The sequence below is a fragment of the Papio anubis genome, chromosome 15 (assembly GCF_008728515.1).
Source record: "Papio anubis isolate 15944 chromosome 15, Panubis1.0, whole genome shotgun sequence".
NCBI classification, from domain to species: domain Eukaryota; kingdom Metazoa; phylum Chordata; class Mammalia; order Primates; family Cercopithecidae; genus Papio; species Papio anubis.
This window is the reverse complement of record NC_044990.1, coordinates 22,623,429-22,636,217: the sequence shown is the minus strand read 5'-3', so window position 1 is coordinate 22,636,217 and position 12,789 is coordinate 22,623,429. Positions and strand designations below refer to the sequence as shown.

Genomic DNA, 12,789 nt, shown 5'->3' with positions numbered 1-12,789 from the left:
AGGGCCAGTGAAGGAATGTTTTCTATACTCGCATCTTTACCTTTATAAGCTACTTCAAAGATAAATCCAACAGAACAGGGAGAAGCACTTTACACAAAGTATTACTAATATATAATAAGATACACGCCATGATACACACCATGAATTACTTATTAAAATCCTTTTCTGGGACACATAGAACTTGCACTTTATATATCCTATAAGACAGTGGTTCCCAACCTTTTTGACACCAGGGACTGGTTTTGTGGAAGACAGTTTTTCCCACAGACCAGGGTGGAGGTGGGGAGAACGCTTTTGGGATGATTCAAGCACATTATATTTATTGTGCACTTTATTATTACATTGCAATATATAGTGAAATAATTATACAGTGCACCATAATGAAGAATCAGTGGGAGCCCTGAGCTTGTTTTCCTGCAGCTACACGGTCCCAACTTGGGGTGATGGGAGGCAGTGAGAGATCATCAGGCATTATATTCTCCTAAAGAGCGTCCAACCTAGATCCCTGGCAGGTGCAGTTCACAACAGGGTTTGCATTCCTATGAGCGTCTAACGCTGCTGCCGATCTGTTGGGAGGCAGAGCTCAGGCGGCAATGCAAGCAACGGGGAGCGGCTGTAAATACAGATGAAGCTTCACTTGCTTGCCTGCTGCTCACCTCCTGTTGTGCGGCTCAGTTCCTAATAGGCCATGGACTGGTACCCATAGGTGGCCTGAGGATTGGGATCCCCTGATATATGATATCCGAGGTTTATCTTTATATCAGGCATGCATTTAAAACACCCCACAGGTTTCTTTTCTTATGGCTGCATTTGAGGAGCAGCCTGGTTTATAAGCCTTGTCTACTTCTGCTCACCACCTGTCCTTAATAGAGGGAGCCACGGGGGCCTAGAGAGAAGATGTAGAAGAAGATATCAGCTAAGGAACCCAGCTTGCATGAGGTAAAGATGGCTTTGACTTGAAACTTTAAGAATTAATGGCCACAGGCCTGGCGCGGTGGCTCAAGCCTGTAATCCCAGCACTTTGGGAGGCCAAGACGGGTGGATCACGAGGTCAGGAGATCGAGACCATCCTGGCTAACCCGGTGAAACCCCGTCTCTACTAATAATACAAAAATTAGCTGGGTGTGGTGGCACGTGCCTGTAATGCCAGCTACTCGGGAGGCTGAGGCAGGAGAATCGTTTGAACCTGGGAGTCAGAGGTTGCAGCGAGCCAAGATTGTGCCACGTACTCCAGCCTGGCGACAGAGCGAGACTGTCTAAAAAAAAAAAAAAAAAAAGAAAAGGAAAGAAAAAAGAAAAGGCAAATCTGAAATGCCTTCTTTCATCTTGCCCCTAAACCTAATACCTCCCCCAGAATCCCAACTTGAAGAGATTTCTCTGGAGACTGAGAGGTATTTTTACTTTATAAGGATTACCAGGGCAGTAAAAGCTCGGGCAGGACACATACATGTTATGAAGTCCATCTGCCTGTCTAAGAAGAGCTGCATTGAAACCACCTCAACTTGTGATTCCAGTTTCCTTTTGCATTATGGATATGCTGATGAGCTGCCTCAAACTTAGAGATGATATGAACATGATGGCACTCTCTGGGAAAAGGCCTAGAAATTTAAAGTTTGATAATATGGTATTGTGTGTGTTACTCTGTAACTGACTTTTTTTTTTGCCACTTCATAATCTATGTGGATATCTTTCTAGGTTCATGCATATAGATTTAACTCATTCTTTTTTATAGCTGCATGATATTGCATGATAGATATTTCCCATGCTTTCTTCAGACATTTCTTATTGCTAGAAATGCAGATTGTTTCCTACCAGATTTTTTTTTAACTATGGGGTATCATGTTGTAATAAACACGCTTGGACATATTATACTATGTACTAGGTCATGCTTTTCTTTTCTCTTAGGATGGAATTACCAAAAAGTGTAATCGTTAGGTCACTAGGTGTGTACATTGGTAATTTTAGAAAATATTGCCAGAGAGATTGAAACAATTCATTACTGCTTTCCTCCAGCTTCTCCTGGGCATGCCACGTACACTGTGGGAAGGCGGAAGGCTGACCTAGAACACCTTCAAGTGGATGCTACAGTGAGTATGACAAGACTATGATTCCTGGTTTCTGAAGTGTTTTGGATTTTATGGGTCAGCTAAAACCTCATTTAATAACATGCTGTCTGCCCTTTGCTTAACATAACTGTATCCATGATGTGGCTGAATTAACCACCTACCACTGCACAGCCATAAGTATCAATCCACCCTTTTTCCCTAGTTCTAATTTTGTATGATAACCTGCTTGAGGGAGAGAGGGAGTGGGCGGGAGTAGACGCTGAAAAACTGCAGGGGTAGGAAAAGGAACTGTGGGAGGGGAATTCATGTACACTGAACCCAAAGACCCTAGGAGGGATGACAGGCAGCAGGATAGAATCTATTTCCTTATTTTCATGTTCTCTCTCTGCTCAGAGACATTTTCAGCATAATAGCTGTTGACTTCTGTAACACCCTTCTGTAATCTTTTCCGAATCCAATAGACTCTGTGTTGTCACACTTCATCAGCTGTGTTATAATTCCCAATAACTAGCACACAACTGATGTCCTATCCCTGAAAAGCTGGCCCAAAATAAATGGCTTCTGGGGGCTTAATGATAAATCAGAGGCGTTCTGAATGGATTCTGAAAGTATTCTAAGTCAGGACAAATCCTCGCTGGAATCCAATTTGGCTGTTTCATTACCAGTTCTATCTCCCGCATGCAAAAAGATGATAAACAACATTGTAAAGATGTAGATGAGATTGGCTTTTGTGACCTAATGTTTCTGGTGAAGAGAGAAGTACACGTTGTTAAAACAGGAAAAATGCACAAAACCCACTGGCAACAGAATATTATAGCCTTCATTTTTGAACAGGAATCCTTTGTGATTTTATTACCTCGGAAACAAAGACCTAGCTGCTTTTGCATTTTGTAGTGGTTTAATTAACCTTTAAGTGTGCACAGAGAGCTGATACACCTACTCTACAAAGTAAAAGTCACATGAGAAAAAAGTATTAAGTTGCCAGATATTTCTTACTGACCCAGACCAAGATTCTGTAGGGGTATGTATCAGAGTAGTGAGAGCACAGTTTCCAGGATCAGGCTCTGCAGGATTCCAGCAAGTGAGTTAACCTCTCTGTGCCTCAGTTTCTTCATTGGGAAAACAGACTAATAGTAATTTGGACGTTATTTTTTTTTAAGTGGCACTAAGAGCAACCAACAGATAACAAAATGAGAGAGGGTATATGGACAAAGAGGGAAAGATTAAGAAATAAATCTACCCATAGCGAGCATTAAGAACTGTTAGGATTTGGATATCATTTTAGTGGAATGAATGTCTATGTGGGATGCTGGAATTTACAGAATAGTGTAGTCTTTCTATTCATGGTTTTTGGAGTTGGACAGACCTTGGTTCGAATCCTTCCTCTGCCATTTAGTAGCTGTGTGGCCTCAGTTTCTTCATTTACCTTATGATAATGAAATGGAGGACTGTATGTCACACAGTACATACCCAGTACATTGCAAGTGTGCAAGGCATGGCAGTTATGACTATTATTGCGTTTAAACTGTTTTGACTGCTATATATTGACCCCTGTATCAGTTTCCTATTGCTTGTGTAACAAATTGCCACAATCTTAATGCCTTCGAACAACAGAAATGTATTCTTTCACAATTACAGAGGCCAGAAATGTGAAATCAAAGTGTCAGTAGAGCCACACTACTTGCAGAGGCTCTGGGGGAGAATCAGTCCCTTGTCTCTCCTAGCTTCTGCTGGAAGCATTCCTTCCTGTTCTTTGGCCTGACGCTGCATCACTCCAATCTCTGTTTCTGCCTTCACATTGCTGTCTCCTTTGTGTGTTTAATTACCCTCTGCTATTCTTTCATAAGGACACTTTTGATAGCATTTAGGGCCCACCCAGATAATTCAAGATGTTCTTCTCATCTCAAGATCCTTAATTTAGATGTATCTGTGAAAACTTTACCATATTAAAGAATATTCACAGACTGAGGATTAGGGCCTGATATCTTTGGAGGCACCACTCAGCCAACTTCAACCCCTGCCAGTGCGTCAGACTATGTGTCAGGCATGTCCAGGGATATCTCTCATTCCTAGTTGAGGAAGGGAAGAAACTGAAAGGAAAGCAACCATGATTTTATTTAACCAGAATGCTAAGAGTAAAAGACAATATTTGTCAGTAGAAAACAAAGTAATGATTTGTTTCTGTGCTACTGGATCATCGTCTCACACATCAGCAATGACCCTACATAGGTGATAATAGCATAGAGGTGGAGACCTTGGATTCTGGACCTAGATGGCTTGGGTCAACAAACCAGGTATGCCTTATATTAGGTGTAACTTTAGAAATGCTTAATTTCTCTGTGCCTCAGTTTTTTTAATCTGTAAAATGAGTTAGCACCTATCCCAATGGGTGGCTACGAGGACTAAATGGGGCCTAGTTCACAGTAAACACTATGTGAGTGTTAGCTGTTATCATATTTTTCTGTGCATACAGGTGGACAAAAGTCTGGGGACCAGGTTAAGTACTTACTACATTTCTGAAATAGAAATCTCCACTATCTGCTTTCATGCTTTTAATTTCATTAATTACTTCTAAGGGCATCATGCAGACAACATTCTGCTTAATTAAGAATCATGGTGGCTGGGAGCAGTGGCTCATGCCTGTAATCCCAGCACTTTGGGAGACCAAGGTACGTGAGGAGGTCAGGAGTTCGAGACCAGCCTGGCCAACATGGTGAAACCCAATCTCTACTAAAAACACAAAAATTAGCCAGGCATGGTGGCGGGCGCCTGTAATCTCAGCTACTCAGGAGGCTGAGGCGGGAGAATCACTTGAACCCAGGAGGCAGAGGTTGCAGTGAGCCCAGATGTACTCCAGCTTAGGTCACAGAGCAAGGCTCTGTCTCAAAAAAAACAAAAAACAAAAAACAAAAAACAAAAAAACATGGTAATGTGATATCCGTTAGTTGAGATTTCCTGTGTAATTATGCACACTAAGAGCGTGTACTACATGGGTAGTATATGAAAGGGCAGATACAACTTTGTAGGGACTGAAACTTATATAACATGGGAGCCCTCTTGATGAAAAGGAATACAAAATCACAAATGCAAAATTAGGTAGAAAAGTGAATATTAGCTGGGCACAGTGGCTCAGGGCTATAGTCTCAGCTACTCAGGAGGCTGAAACAGGAGGATTAATTGAACCCAGGAGTTCGAGTCCAGCCTGGGCAACATATCAAGACCTCATCTCTTAAAGACAAACAAAAAAAGTGAAGATTTACTTAGAATGAGAAGTGAGAGCAAAACAAATCATTTGTTCAATGATTTGAAAGGCAAAAGGTCATGAAAGGCAAATGAAATGGAGATTCCAGGGACTGGCCTATGCATATGTCCATGGTGTAGGTGGTTAAGAGCAGCAGCTCCAGAGTGGTCTTGATGTGGTGGAAGACTTGATTCGTAGCTGTCTTCCAGACCAAAGTCAATAAAGTTAAATCCATTCATCAATAAAGGAGATTTATTACATGTAAACTGCAGCAATTTCATTTGTTTTCCTTTTTTTAAGACTTCATAGATAAAAATATTTACAGATCTGTCTGATCCTACATTCTAATTTGGGATCAGGAAAATACAGTTGTGTGTCTCCTTTAATCGTAACCTTCATCTAGAAAAGGATTCTTCTTCAGATCCTAGGTCTTACCTAGTTGGGGAAGGGAGCCTAAAATGTGGGCCTGGGGTATCAGGTCAAGATTACAGTGCCTTTACTGTACAGCACACTTTGTTTTGATCTTCTTATCCTTCTCTCCCATCTCTGTCATGTGTGTGAGTTTTCAGATGTTGTATGGCTGGCAGAGTAAGTATGTGTGTAAGAAGATGTGTGGAGAGTCCTGACCCTGTGGGCTTCTCACGGTTGTCTGGGCAGTTTGGAAGAGCTAAAGCTATTCTTTCGAGAAAGCATTGTTCCGCACAAGGACAGGGAAGGGTACAAAGCCTATCGGTATCTTCCTCCTGTTTCTTTTTCTCACTGTCTTCCTCCCTTGTCCTTCTCTCCCTGTATTGGAAGCCAACACAAATACTCACTAATTGAGATCTCTGAAAGATCCAAAAACATGAATAGCTAAGGGTGGTAGAGTTTTGGCTACCGTAACAGGAAATGGGAAGTTCAGTGTTGGAGGCTGTGGGATGGTCAGCTTCCGGGCACTTGCAAAATGACTCAGGCCATGCCTGCCCACTCAGCTTACTCACAAGGCCACTACTGCTCTTGGCAATGAGCTGACCCCTGTATTGCACGGTGCAGCTGGCCAGCTCTGCCAGGCCCAGTGAGAGTGACATGCCCACGCCAGCCTGTTCACACCTCCTCCTCAGCCAGAAACTGTGGTGCATAGAAGAATGTTGTGTATCCCAGTGCAGGACATCACAGAACTAGTACTTCCTGAATCCCAGGGTTCATCTGAACGGATCAGGGAGGTGGAGAAAAGTAGGAACAAAACTGACATCAGTCCCATGATGGCAGATGAGACCTGATTCTGCTGAGTGACTCAGAGTTTCATCTTGTTAACAAATATATGTAGCAGCCATTTATTCAAGTATTCATTCAACAAACTATTCTTAACATATGCCAGGCACTTTGCCAGTACAAAAGATATAAAGTTCACATGTGTATTTATAAAACATATGAATATATCAGAAATAATACAGTATAATGTGATAAATTCTGTAATGAAAGATAAAACTTTAGTAAGCCAAAAATGGCAAAGATTAATTATATGTATCTGTATGTGTATGTGGGTTCTCATTCAAACCAGGGAAATGTGATTTTTTTGTTTCTTAAGGACCTAAGTGTCTCCTACCAGTACAGCCCCTTCCCCAGTAAGAACCAGCTTTCCCCTCCCACCTTGCCGTCAGGGTCACCTTCTTCTAGTATATTTTGAGTGAAATACATCCGCTCCTGAGGCGAGGTGGCCTGTGCTCCAGCCTTCTCTCCACGACCGCCTCTTCTTAGTGACTACTCACAGCTCCTGTGGTTACTGTCCTATTTCTCCTTCCCCTCACCAGACAGCATCTCACATCTGTTCTTCCCCAAAGATTCCCTCACACAAAACTGCCATATGTAAAGACTTATGGGAGGGCTGAGGTTATGGAAGGGGTCACAAGATGATGCAGAAGGAAAACTATTTCAAATAAAAAATCAAATGCCACTGTTCTTTAAAATGCCATAGCTATCCTCACCCCAATAAATATCTCACGGTCCTTCTTGAGCCCCTCACCTGCCACATGCACATGACTCTCGTGTCTCTCACCAGAGACCCCTGTTTGTTCCCAGCGATGCAGCCCCTGCGGTGTCTCTTTGTTTCCCTGAAGAAAACTCAAACTTCCCATTACTTCGTTCAGCAAAAGTTCAATGATTCTGTGTCCCAGCCTCTCCGGGTCAGACTCAGACCTCGTGTGCATAAATCATGGCCACACTTTGATGTCTTTTCCTTTGAGAAGCTTCTCCCCTAGATGCAGAACAGCAGTGTTCCTTTTGTTGTTGATGATGTTAAAGCATTTTGTTTTCGTTTTTGTACACATGAGAGGTGGAATGAAATTAGTCCTGTAGACCCGAGTCTCCTATGGAGTCCCCCATAACCAAGGAGGTGTGGGGAATGATACGGAGCCCAGGGAAGGCAGGGTCCAGAGACAGATGACTACTTGGGTTGAAGTTCTGCCTGTAAGGCAGGGAATGTGTTCTGATAGTCTTCTTGAATCCTACCACTCTTAAGTAACATGGATTTGATGTTTTCTTTTTTACTTCAAACTTTTTACTTCATGATTCTAAGCCATGAAAGGATCCAATGGCTACTGTGACACGGCAGTCTCCCAGTGTGATGTGGATGGCAGATGCTTAGGTACATCCCACCTCCTCACCCACATGGCTTCATCTGTTTGCCAACTCAGCATGGCCAAGTAACCTGGTCACAGTGCTTCAGATAATTCAGAGTGAGAATAAGCCAAAAGGGAAAAAAAGCAAAGAAAAACTTTCTTTTGTGTGAATGACCTAGGAAATGTCGGGAAAAAAAATTTTTTTTTTAAACTTAGATCATCCATAACTTGAACTTGGGTCTTCTTTATATGGTTTCTAGGGAATTTTTTTCCTCCTGTTTTGAGAGATCATTCTAGCCCATTTGAAGGGCTGTGATTTCAGCACCAGCTGAGTTCCCTATCTTGGTTAGGTGTCCACTCTTTCCTTTATGGTTGACAATTTTCCCCTTCCCCAGCACTTGGCAGGAAGGGGCTCTCTTCTGAGGCCACTGTCACGTCCAGGCACGTTAGCTCCCTGGCTGCCTGCCTGGCAGACATTACTGCCACTCAGGGCCAGGGGGACACTGGGTTGAGCGGGCAAGAATGCTGGTGGTGGTTGCATCTGGGCTGCAGTTCACCATCTGGGACAGAACAGTGAGATGGAGCAGCCGTGAGCAGATGGAGGGTGCACATCCATGGAGACTCAGTATGTGTCAAATACAGCCTCATAAGGAAAGGGCACAGGGAGATACTGAAAGTAAAAAAGTTGTTGCTGACAAGCTTTAAGAATCCAGAGGGAGTTCTACCATGGAGAAATGAATGCAAAGAAAGAAGCCTAAACGGAAAGAGGCAATGAATCCAAAGCTCTGAGACCAATAGGCAGCGAACAACTTGCAACTCAAAGCCACCAGCCTTGCCTTCCAGCCCTCCCTGATCACCACTTTTCCTGAACACGTATCACATTTTCCATTTTTGTCACTTGTCTTGGCATTTACATCATACCCTGTCTGACATTGTTTCCCAACTCTTGTCTCATGTGTATCCATTATGTCTTCACAGCTTAAAAATGAACTCCTGGCGGGTGAGACCATGCATGACAACTGGCAGAAGGTATGGAGAAAACCAGTTTTTAAAACTCATATACTTACTATAAGAGAAATGATACAATTTAGCCATTGCGTTGTACGTTGAACTAAATTGAGTAATAATTATTATAAAAAGCAAATTGGCCAGCCAACAGACACGTGAAAAAATGCTCATCATCACTGGCCATCAGAGAAATGCAAATCAAAACCACAATGAGATACCATCTCACACCAGTTAGAATGGCGATCATTAAAAAATCAGGAAACAACAGGTGCTGGAGAGGATGTGGAGAAACAGGAACACTTTTACAATGTTGGTGGGAGTGTAAATTAGTTCAACCATTGTGGAAAACAGTGTGGCGATTCCTCAAGGATCTAGAACTAGAAATACCATTTGACCCAGCCATCCCGTTACTGGGTATATACCCAAAGGATTATAAGTCATGCTGCTATAAAGACACATGCACACATATGTTTACCGCGGCATTATTCACAATAGCAAAGACTTGGAATCAACCCAAATGTCCATCAGTGACAGACTGGATTAAGAAAATGTGGCACATATACACCATGGAATACTATGCAACCATAAAAATGGATGAGTTTGTGTCCTTTGCGGGGACATGGATGCAGCTGGAAACCATCATTCTCAGCAAACTATCACAAGAACAGAAAACCAAATGCTGCAAGTTCTAACTCATAGGTGGGAATTGAACAATGAGATCACTTGGACACAGGAAGATGAACATCACACACTGGGTCCTATTGTGGGGAGGGGGGAGGGGGGAGGGATAGCATTAGGAGATATACTTAATGTAAATGACAAGTTAATGGGTGCAGCACACCAACATGGCACGTGTATACATATGTAACAAACCTGCACGTTGTGCACATGTACCCTAGAACTTAAAGTATAATAAAAAATAAATAAATAAATAATTTTGCTAAAAGAAAAAAAAAATAAGTGGGAGCTGAACAATGAGAACACATGGACACAGGGAGGGGAACATCACATACCGGGGACTGTCAGTGGGTAGGGGGCAAGCGAAGGGAGAGCGTTAGGACAAATACCTGATGCATTTGGGGCTTAAAACCTATATGATGGGTTGATGGGTACAGCAAACCACCATGGCACATGTATACCTATGTGATAAACCTGCACTTTCTGCACATGTATCCCAGAACTTAAAGTAAAATAAAAATAAAAAGTAAAAATAAAAAAAATAAAATAAAGTATTGTAAAAATGTAAAAAAAAAAAAAAAAGATAAAAAGCAAATTGGCACTATAAAAAAGTATTCTCCACCTAATTTTTTGGTCCAAAATTATTTTTAAGGTTTTTATAGGAAAAAGTTTTAAACATAAGCTAAAGCAGAGGGAACAGTATAACTAGCCCCTATATAAGCATCACCTACAGTCCAGAAATTTTAATTGAATTTTTCACCACTCTTGCTTCATTCATCCCCTTCTTAACCCAGAGTCATTAAAAAAAAAAAACTTTGATTATAAAACCCAGATATATTATTTACCCCTGTATACTCAGCATGCATCTTTTTAAAATGTGGACATTTTCTTTAATAACCTTAATGCTTTCATCCACTTGATGAGCATCAACTTCATATTAACAGTAGTTCCTGGGTATCATCTGAACTTGCCAATTGTTTAGAACATCACTGAAAAGAAGGCCTGTTACTCAGCCCTGTCACAAGGAGCCATGCGGGAACTGACCTTGATTATACCTAAGGCCAATTCTTACTTGGTAGTAGTAGCAGAATCTGAGATTCATAATCACAAGCCCTTAGCTTCCTACTCTCTGGCTAGGCCATAGGACTGGCCTGGAGTCCAGCTTTCTGGAGAGAGGCTGCCAGGTTTCAGATAGCTGATGGTGTTTAGAGGGGTGTGTGTGTGTGTGTGTGTGTGTGTGTGTGTGTGTGTGTGTAGCTGATGGTGTTTAGAGGGGTGTGTGTGTGTGTGTGTGTGTACCTAACCCAGGAGCCATCTTTGGGGTATTAAGGTAGGAACAGATTTCAGGAATGAGGGATGGAATTCAGGTGTCTGTGAATTTAGACAGGAAAAAAAGATACCTCTGACGTTTTTACTAACCTCTAATGGAAATTTTAAATCTCTTTCAACTATGATGATAGGCGGCAAACTGCAGAAGTAGTTGCAGTATCTGTGACTGTCACCAATAGAAAGAAAAGTATTTTAATATCACATCACATTATTGCAGGTGTTGTCAAATATTGTGAATACTTATCATTACTTTGAAATTATGTTAATTCTTTTCTCACCTCTAGATCTGGTTGTGGAACATGTCAGTAAAGAAACACACATATTATTAGATCACAAACTTGTTTTTGTTTCTACAGTTTGTATAACTGTATTTCAATATGCTTTGTTTCCTTTGTAATTCCATGTATTTTATTTTACACATTTTAAAACAATATTCTGAAAAGGAGTCTGTAAGCCTTTACCAGATGGCCCAGGAAATTCACAGCACAAAAGGCAAAGAACCACTGGGATGGAGCCAGCCTGTGTGGAGATGCCCAGAAAACATCTTCAAGGATTGTTCCTTGATTAATTCATCAATTTCTTGAACATAATAACCAGGGGTGAGAAATTGGCCCCTATAAGGAGTCTCGGAAGTTGCAAGAGCCATGTGACAGCCTGTCTCCAAAATGACATTGCTCCTTGTGTTGGCATATGAGTCACAGACTTTGGCCAGCTCTTCTGAAAAGATTCTCGAAGTACTCCAGAGTACTATAAATATCCAAGGTATTAATAGAATTCCTCCCACCTCAAGGCTGCAGTTCCTCCCACTGCCTTCCTGCTGCATATTGGGCACATGTGGGGAGGACAGTTGGAGAAGCTCAGCTCACAGGCAGAAGCCTATCGTTCTGTAGCCATGACACTAACTTGCCGTCCTGAGCATGGGGAGAGGGAGGCAAAGCAATTTGTCTAAACTCCCTTTTCTGGAAAATGAAAGTGATGCTACTTGCCACCTACCTCACAGAGTTTGAAGTCAATCAACACAGTTTATACGCACAATCCTATGAATATCACATTGTCATATCATGAAAAAGTTACCAAGCTCTTCTAAACGCAGGGGGTAAAATTGACCAGCTGTTGCCAGAATTACATAGCCCCCATTCTTTACCTGATAATTCATCAATCTTATTTGCTTCTCACTGTCTAATGACTACCAGCATTATGCAATGAACTGCATATAATTGCTTATACAGTATATAATTGACTTATATGGTAACATGTCTTTAAGTTTTCTAATCAAGATAAAAGATCTTTTACAGTTATTTTTGCTTCCTATGGCCACAGCAATTTATCAGCCCTTGAACTTCACATTCACATTTGGTGTGGCTTTTGGCAGGGGTATGTTAATAATAATCAAACACTAAAAACAGATTGGTTCACATTAGCCCTAAACTGAAGATGACCCAAATGTCCACCAACAGTAGAATGAATGAAATAATTTATGATACATCCCCACAAGGGCATACTATACAGCATGAGAATAAATGAACTATTGCTACTGGCAAGACCATGTATCAGTCTCACAAATATAAGGTTGAGGAAAAGAAGCCAGACAGGAAGGAGAACCCACTAAATTATTCTGTTTATGTAGAGTTCACAAACAGGCAAAGTGAGCCTGGGGTGTTAGCAGTTTAAAGCGGAGGTTCTCTGTGGAGAGGGAGCAGTGGCTGGAAGAAGATATGAGAGGGTTTCTGGATGTTATTAATAATTCTGTTTTTTGACTTGGGTGCTGGTTACTTGGATACAGTCACGTTGTAAAACTTTATTGAGCTGTACACTTAAAATTTGTGCACTTTTCTGTGTGTATGTCAAACTTCAAAACAAAGATTTAAAA

General features: G+C 41.6%; 1 protein-coding gene and 1 long non-coding RNA gene across 7 annotated transcripts in view; one reads left to right on the top strand and one right to left on the bottom strand.

Annotated features, from left to right (window-relative positions):
- LOC101001049 overlaps positions 1-12,789 on the bottom strand; it is a 145,204-nt gene that overhangs the window by 45,153 nt on the left and 87,262 nt on the right. Inside the window, exon 1 of one of the 6 annotated variants that reach the window (XR_002518341.2) lies at positions 7,310-7,685. The exons of the other annotated variants lie outside the window; for them this stretch is intronic. This is a non-coding gene — a long non-coding RNA (uncharacterized LOC101001049). Of the gene's footprint in view, positions 1-7,309; positions 7,686-12,789 lie in introns of those variants that run through there. 6 annotated transcript variants of the gene reach the window in all.
- SMIM2 (small integral membrane protein 2) overlaps positions 1-12,789 on the top strand; it is an 87,481-nt gene that overhangs the window by 45,120 nt on the left and 29,572 nt on the right. The window contains 2 exon segments of the mRNA XM_021929598.2: positions 2,014-2,087; positions 8,883-8,933. The gene's annotated coding sequence lies outside the window, so the exon portion shown is untranslated.